At 44.5% G+C, this 9,056-nt stretch overlaps 1 protein-coding gene across 5 annotated transcripts in view; it reads right to left on the reverse strand.

Annotated features, from left to right (window-relative positions):
• Positions 1-9,056, reverse strand: part of LOC109520337 (receptor-type tyrosine-protein phosphatase delta-like) — a 227,093-nt gene that overhangs the window by 104,327 nt on the left and 113,710 nt on the right. The gene's annotated exons all lie outside the window — the stretch shown is intronic.

The raw sequence follows: 9,056 nt of genomic DNA on the forward strand, positions 1-9,056 counted from the left end.
GGTGCTTGTGTTTGTGCCCGCGGGAGCACTTACTCCACTTTTGCTGACCTCGTTGTCCTTTCCCGCTATGAGCATATCGCTCCATTTGAAATAACGGCTTTCCAATCTTTGGTCAACATATTTTATTTGATTTTTTAAAAAAATTTATTTATTTATCCCCCCCCCCTCCCCCCAGGCACCCAATTGTCCTCGCGGCACTTTGCTCTAGTTAGTGTCGAAATAGATTTTTAGCACCTGGCAAAATAGGCCTGAGTTAAATCATAAGAAGCAGAAGCGGCAAGATCGCAAACAAATACGGTACAGTGAGACTTGGCCTATTTCAATAATGGTAGTGCGAAGGAGGCCTGGAAACGGGCGCAGAATGCCTCGTTACGATTCAGCGCTTTGGCTAATGGTGTTTTCTTTGCTCGGGAAATGACATATAATATCATTAAATAGAGATATGCAGAATGGAGTGTCGACAGATTCATCTTGTGGGCCCGCTCAATCTGTTTGCTGAGTGGCTCCCCGACGACAGATCCAGCTCATCATTTGGAAACAGACGCCGTTCATTGCATTCTGGGACATTTTTAGAGTTCTGCGGCTTTCTAGACAGCCTCGACTGTTGAAGGAGGAAGGCTGAGTAGTCTACCACCGTGACCAAAAAAAAAACGTTTGTGGCAACCGAGGATATAAATTGGCCTCGGTTTCGCAGGTTCCGAAGGATCCTCGAACACAACTGACGTGGTAAGACCGCCACCACAGACCAGAAAATGCTGCTAAGTGCTATCATGCGTTCAGTGGTGTCAGAAGGCTGGTTATCTGACTTGTGTAGGGCAGTGGTCCCCAACCCCTGGGCCGCGGACTGGTACCGGGAAGCACAGAAAGAATAAATAACTTACATTACTTCCGTTTTATTCATTTCGCAATTTGAAAGATGTTTTATTTTGAAAATTTACCAGATTCTCCATTACATCCGTCTACAGTATGTCACTCTTGAAGCAGGTCAAGGTGTGCTTCTCGGTCACGCGAAAGGTTACCGCTAAAATGAAACGCGGGAACGAGCAAAATGAGTAAAAAAACAAAAATCTTTGGAAAGTTTCTTTGGGAAGGGGAAAAGGCCCAGCCAGGAGACAGAAGAGGAGCCTATGACTTTCAAGAAAAAGAAGGCTATATTTCATAAACAGGATCAGGAGTCCTACTTAAAATACGGCTTTATCTCAACGGGAGATTCCCACGCACCGAGCCCACTCTGCATCATATGCGGCGATGGTGAGTCGTATTTTTCAAGCACTTTGTATTTGCGGCGTATCTTACTTTGAAGGCACGTTTAAACGTTACCATAGCGACCAGGCACAAAACTTTAACAAGTAATTGGAACTGAAAAATATAGTAATGTATTTTAAGATAAACGAGATTTATAAAGAAAGGAATTTTTAAACCATTTACACATGTGCATATAAAATCTAAATGTAATCCCTGCCTACACCTTACAAACTAAGGAGAGTGCTATTAAATGTGTAAAGAATAAAGGATTCACATGTCCTTGATAGCGTCTACTGTGTTGGGTCTGTCTCAGTGACAGACTGAGGCTGCTGTTGTCTTCTTCTCTGATCAAACCAATGTTGTCCTCTACTCTGATCAAAACAGTGTGTCCCCTAGCGGATACTCCATGAATTGCACCTTACTAAAAATATTAATTCCCTGTCTTTTATGCATTTTTCACTTTTAAATTATCCTGCGGGCCTGATCGAACCTCCTTGGGGTCCAGTTCCGGCCCGCGGGCCGAATGTTTGACACCACTGCTCTGTGACTAATGCAGGTGGGCTCTTTGACAAAGATGTCAGACCTTGCTCTCCATCTGAATTAGGATATGCAGCAGACCGACATCTGTGTTCATTACTGCCGTGTTCTTCAACATGGGGTTACTTTACAATAGCGATTTCACACCGCGATGCACTCCCTAACATTTCTTTGACCTTATGCAAATGAAGTGATGTAAAACACAACAATCCTTCAAGGACACCGGTTAAGACTTACACGGAGCCGCAGCCAGCGAGACGTGACCTTAGCGGCGTTTTAATTTCCACTCGGAGGATTTCATCTGCATGATTACGCGGATGCTCCAGTATATGATCGGCTGCTTAAATTTCCACCGCGGCCTCGCGTGTCACTTTTGCAATTGCGGCACATTTGTTCTGATGCTCGATGTAATAAGACAAATGTGTTTGGGGGAGAATGAGATTCGGGAAATTGTCATCCGACACCTAAAATAAAATCTGAAACATTTCATAGCTGCAATACTCTCAGCGGGTGACTAATGATACCGGCCTGATGTGATGCGTGCCATAAACAAAGCGACACTCTAACTGTGGAAAAGGATCGAATATCATGAGGACGCTAACATTGTCAAATCGAGTAACGGAGTGAACAATCGGGGGAAATGACTGAATAACAGTCACTGCGGAAAGGCAATCATTTTTGTTCTTGTGGTGGATACATTTGGAGTAATTGGAAGTTCCCACCTCACTCTGGCTGATGTCAAAACACGCCCAGCTTGCACACCCGATAACACTTGATTGATCAAGATAACGATCGTATCGGCGACGCTTATTCCCAGATATCCTCTGACGGGGACACTCTGAAGGGGCCGCGACCTTCAAAGTAGTTGCCGCAGCTGCTTGCAAAGGAAAAGGGAAACAGTTAGCCTGAATTAGTGAGCTCCGTCCAAAAGGGTTCAATAATGGACTCCGGCTTTGTCAAAACGAGAGATTGATAGGAAACCTTTACGGGCCGGCATCTTTGAAAGAGAGCGGCTTGAGAAAGGACGGATTAGGTGCTCTTAGAAACCGCCAACCTAAGTCTCCGACTGGCGGATGATTTCTGGTATCTCCTTACGAAAAAAGGTCAAAGAAATCAAATGAAAGGCACGCAAAGCGTTTTGTTTCTCATTTTCCGCGTCTGCCTTATCTGCCATCCGCAGCCAACAGTGTGGCCCAAAACCGCCTTAATGCGACAAGTGTACGATAAACTTGACAGATCAACTTTTTCGATAGGCGCCAAGCCTATAAACAAGCGGGACCTCTAATCTGATAATCCACCAATGAAAGATTAGGGCACAGGGAGTATTATTGTGTTGTCACTCTTGCTTACAGGGTCACCGGGGCTTTTGCTGGCGGGGTTAGACATCCCTCAGTGAACCCTGGAACGGTGTCACATCCCAGCAGGTGAGGTGAGGCGATAAGACGAACTGTGGGAGGCTCAATGGACAAACTTGAACTGTCACAGGCACTAATGGGAAACCAAACAAGGGCAAAATGGCCTGAGTCTTACTTACAATTTCCTGATCTTGTGTACCAGGCCGGTGCACTGCTGTGCTTTACGGTACAGTCTAATTATTGGAATTCAAGGTGACCGTTTTTACCTTTCAATGTGGTTTACCAGAACAGGCTATGATCAGGCTTTGTTTTTGGGGGGTGTTTTTGGGCCGAGGTTATTCCCAACGACTGTACCGTGACACCGTGTGTTGTAAAGAAACGATCGGGTGTGCCAAGGTATATTAGCCAATCTGAATAGAACTAAACGACTTACGATTATTGACCACAAATCATGCATTCTTGATCATCTGCAGTATGTGTGACCGGTAGTAGCGAACTAAATGAACTTCGAGTAGATGGCAGGACTTCAAATTAACCTGTGGACCCACTTGCCATCCTCTGCACACAAACAAATTGCTCATTCTTGACAATGAGTGAAGAGTATTAACCTTTCATGCAGTCGTAGAAAGGGTTCTGTCAGTCGTCATCTGTACCTGTGGGTAAAAAACAAAAAACAAAAAAAACAAAAAACAAAAAAACAAAAAAAACAAAAAAGGACGTTTCGCTTCTCTCACAGAAGCTTCGTCAGCGGTAGACAACAAGCATCTTTCATGCAGTGTAAATGATATTTAAGCCTTAAAGGGGATGTCACCCCCCATAATGTTCTTTAAAATGACATGCTGTATGTACCCCCACGAGTCTAAACACAGCATTTGGATTCATGTTGCATTTGCTGGATGTGAATTAAACAGCAAAATGCACCTGGTTTGATCCATCTCAGGGGGGCGGCCATTTTGCCACTTCCTGTCGACTGAAAATGACACTACAGTTGCTCGGGGATCAGGTAACGACCAATCACGGCTCACCTCAACATCAATCAGGATATTTCTTACACTGGAGGGGCCGCACAGAACATGTAACTGTCAAGAAAATTCTCGGGTTGGATTTCCTTTCATGTACAGATTGCTGTTCTGAACCTTACTATTGTATGATTTCCAGAAAATAGATGTACCAATTACATTTTGAAAAGATATATATAATTTTTTTTTTTTACAGGACTTTGCCCACCCAGGTCTATCCTTCTCATCGTCATTTTTAAAAAATTTTTTTTTTTATACGAACTTACCTGCTCGTATTGCGCTATACTTGACAGAGTTCATTGCTGCAGCAAAACTATTGCGCCTATTGTCCATGTTGCAAAAATGCCCTTAGCACGAATCATTGGAGTGACTATTCACATTAATTTGGTTATTTTGGACTCTCAAACACTCCCCATCATTCAACAATGCAAATAGAATGCTTCCAGTTGTCCCATAAAATACATTATTTTAACAGCCTCATTACATTTTCACTGCCCACTTTCATTGCCCTTCTGATTTATGCCGCCGCCGTTTTAGCGCCTGGTCCCGTTTTTCCAAATATCAAGGGTCAACCTCGGGTGCGAGACTTTCCACCTTTAACCAGTGCCGTAAAATATAATCAAGGTGAGCAAAAGAGTCCCCCCCCCCGCTTCCTCCCTCGTTAATTTAGCCCAGCGAAAGCCAGGTTGCTGACCCGTAAAATCAGCAAAGATAATACTGACCTTAACATGGTCTTCTGCACACGGAGGTAATTGCTAAGGCTCCAGGATCAATCAATATTGACTTGCTTTTTTTTTCTTTTTTTTTTTTTCGGGTTGTTGTTTAAACAGCACTCTCTCACACACACACGCACAAACACAAACACACACTTGAGCTGAATCTGTAAAATTGGCGTCAGATGGATGGAGAACATATCCCTAATAGTTTAACCTTTATCCGTCAACATGTTCACTTATCTGTACGTTTATAGATTTTGGGCCAGTCCGCTCCAATACTGTAACAGAGACCAAGTCAGGAATGTGCCATTCCGCCATTGCTGTAGGTGTGCTTTTGTATTGGTCAACGAAGAATCATTTGTAACACGAGTTTACCGATGATTTTGGTAATGTTTCAAAACCAAGCAGAGAGCGATCCGAGCTCTTATTTCACGTCGTCACGACGCCGCGCGGTCCAAACGGACACCATCCCACCTTTAATTTTTCAACACCGACTCGGCAGACATTTCCATCTCCACTTGATAAATCTCACCGTCTTCCTTCTCCTCCTTGCCACAGCGAAGTCATTTATTTTCTATTTCTCCCAGCTATATTTCCCAGTTCATATTTCATTTTTTTCCCCCCTCATAGCACCTGACAAAGAGATGCCATGAGGGATGATAAGAAACCTGAAACCTTTGCACTGTGAAACAGGATTTACCTTTTTCTTATTTCTAAAATAGGCGCTTGTCACCATCGCAACGACGGTATGTTAATGACGATAAAACATTATGTCTGATGCCAACTCTTGCCACAAAAATGTGCCCCCCCCATCCCCCGAGAAAGATCACAATGATCGCCTCACTGACATTCCTATTTATAGCTTTTTTGAAAACAACAAAATCCTGATTGTGTCACTCAGACTTACTTTTGTAGCCGGCGGCGTAGCATTTATCATTTATGTGCTTCCAAAGGCAAGATTGCGATGATCCTTTTTTTTTTTTTTTTTTAAAGATCACGGCGATTTGCAAAGCTTTAAATTAGGTGCGGAGTTGAGTGATGGGTAGCACCATCCTTCTGGCTATTCAGCAAGAGCCTTAATTTGAATTTTAGGAGATTTCTTTGGGAGACATTGTTCAGCTCATGCAAATGGGGCGGGCGGACGAGAGCTTACTGTTGATGAGGTGTTAATATCTAATATCAAAAGCAGATAAAAGCCTTATTAGCCCCCGTGGTCTGGCTGGAGTAGGAACTCATTACACCGAGGAGATGGAACGCAGATGGAGGAATACGACGACTGAAGGGCTTTGTCACGCGACTCGCACGTCCTTAAGCTTTCTGACAGGGTCAACTTCATTTTGGGACTAAAATGCTGGGGGTTTAACCAGTGTAGACAAGCAGACATTGTTTGAGGGATCTAATTCGGACTTCCATAGACGCCAACATCAGGGGGATTACACTGTCTCAAGCCAGAGGCGCTTTGATAATCACTTGTCATTTTCGGAGTTTGTGTCGCCCGTCGCGGCTTGGGCGGTTTTCTAAAGGTCTTTGCTTCAATCCAACGTTGGCCAGATTAGTCCGCCGCGCTCCTTTTTCCCGCGACTGTTTCCGTGCCGACCGTGCGTGAATGTTGTCCTTTAGACTCTTGCGGTAAAGAGTCAGAAAATAAGCGGGGGGGGTTTTCAAGGGCGGCTGTTAAAATGCAGCAAGATCTGCACGACTGTATTGCAGTGGTAGCTCGTAACTGGGGGAAGAGCGTCTCTCGAATGAGAAACCGCTTTCAGCGCGATCATAAAATGTCCGGCGTTCAGACAGAACGCCGTATTCCAGGCAGCTGCGTTAGCATTTAGCTTTGACGCGACCTGTCTTGGCTTCCTGTAGCTTAACGGCTTCTGGCAAACGCCGGCCGTATAACAAAAGCGAGGCTGGGCGCGAAAGCACGAAGTAAGCATGCCATTTGCCGATCAATGCGTCGGGTCGAAAAAAAGACTGATCTGCGGGCTCGCCCATTGAGCGACAGCATCAATAGCAAAAGTGCTCGCTTTAAACAAGTGGCCAAACACCATCGGGATCCGGCCATGCATCCCATTGATTTCAATTCAAGCCGACGCCGGTCCCCGCAGCGTTTAGACATTTAATTCCCTTTACGGCGCAGTCATTACACGCGTGTGATTAAGCTATGCTGGCGCTGACGGACTCAGTGTTTAAATACTGGCCGAGATGGCCTCTCTTTGACCTTTAGCTTTGTGAAAAACACACACCCAAGCACACTAAAAGCACCACCTCTTTTTACGGGGGGGGGGGGCTTTTCCCAACTGCAGTTTATTATGGCTCGAAATTGACATTCATAAAGTGTGCAGACGCGACGGCCACTCTGACTTCATTGGCGAGAAGAAGGCATGCTGCACTTTGATGCGTCCCGATGATGACCAATTATTTGAATCATTAAGCCTCAGAGTCGATTGCATCGCCTGCACCGTCAGCGCTGCTTACCGAAATGAACAGTTATCTCGAATACAAGCAGGACAAACCGTCAAGTGCACTTTCCAATCATTTCTGAACCGATGCGAGGTTGTGCACAAATAGATTGCGGCATTCAAAACTCGCCTCGCCTTCAGTGGCGATGGGAAGAAAGTGAACAAAGGATCACAGAGTAACCCGAGCGTCAGAGCTTGACTTCCACTGCGACCCGTTTAGGCAGGCAAAAAAAAATAATCGACTCATTGGTTGCTTCGCTAAAAAAAAACATGAACTTTTGATGTCTTAGCGATCGGGACGCAAATCCCGCTGCTCCCCACCCTTGAACATAATCGCCAACTTTGATATTTGGAAAAACTTGTGCAGATGTTAATCAAAGTCAAGGCTTAATCCGGGGTGCTGATAAGACGCTCCCTCTTTTAACGGTCTCGTTTAAGCACGGGGTGAGTAAGGGGGTGGGGGGTGGTTGGAGTGGCTCGATCAGGTGAAATGAAGAGGAACTGATTGCTTCTGGTGATTATACTGATTACATTTTAAATTTAAAAACTTTGCCCCCCTCGCAGAACATAATCCTTTCTAGTTACGCAGACAATGACATCGCAATCTCGGTAAATGCCAAGGCCAAATGCAATCTCTTGGGGAAACACACTTTAGCCGGCGGATCTCAGAAAATGTAGAACCCCCCCCCCCTCGACCATTTTCTCCCAGGGTAGAGCGTTTTAAAAGTGCCGCATCAGCACGGATCCGTCAACGTTGAATAAAACAATCATGTCGTGTCGACGCGACCTTCTCTTCTTCGGACTGTGAGGGGAATAAAACATTACGGACGCTTGTTCTCGAGCCGGCACATAAATGACATTGGCAAATCGGCGGTGTTCGAAATTTGCATGAAGTGCAGTGCTTCATTTGCATATCTGGGTGTTTTGCATTGGGGCTGGGGGTTGACTTTAAAATGGACGCTTTACAATTGTGCCTTTTCCTTGACAAGGCAGATCATGACATGTCAGATATTGTGTTCAGGATTGACGGCACGAGCTAACAAGCAAAAAAATGAAAGGAAAAGAAAAAGTTAATAGTTATGCCACTGCAAGCCATCTATCCGCTACTTCCCAACTACTGCGCCATGAGAGATCATCAGTAGCACTTAAAATGATTTACTACAAATAGTGAATGATTTTCTATGCCACGTAGTCTGACAGGCAGAACAATTAAATGCTCTTCCACTAGATGGTGGAAGGCTCCCCCGAGCCTGATAAGGTCTTTATATATATAGTATACACACACGGACGCACGCACTCGCACACACACACACACCGGATGTTCTGCACTATAAGGCACTTCGGAGTATAAGGCGCACCTCCAATGACTGACCAATTTTAAAATGGTTTTCATATATACGGTTCACCGCTTAATGAGGGGCATAGAAAAGAAGCTACAATAATGGATGGAGTTGCATTATGCATCCACCAGATGGAGCTAGGCTAAAGTGAATGCAATACAATACAATACAACCTTATTTATATAGCGCTTTCACAACTGCTTTACAGGACATTTAAAATATTACATCCAAGAAATCTGAATATTGATCCATATATAAGGTGCATCGGATTATAAAGCACACTCATCTTTGAACAAAATTGAATGCTTTTTGGTGTGCCTTCTAATCCGAAAAATACAGTGTGTGTGTGTGTGTGTGTGTGTGTGTGTGTGTGTGTGTGTGTGTGTGT

This window comes from Hippocampus comes, unplaced genomic scaffold, assembly GCF_001891065.2.
Source record: "Hippocampus comes isolate QL1 unplaced genomic scaffold, H_comes_QL1_v1.1 scaffold143, whole genome shotgun sequence".
Taxonomy (NCBI): domain Eukaryota; kingdom Metazoa; phylum Chordata; class Actinopteri; order Syngnathiformes; family Syngnathidae; genus Hippocampus; species Hippocampus comes.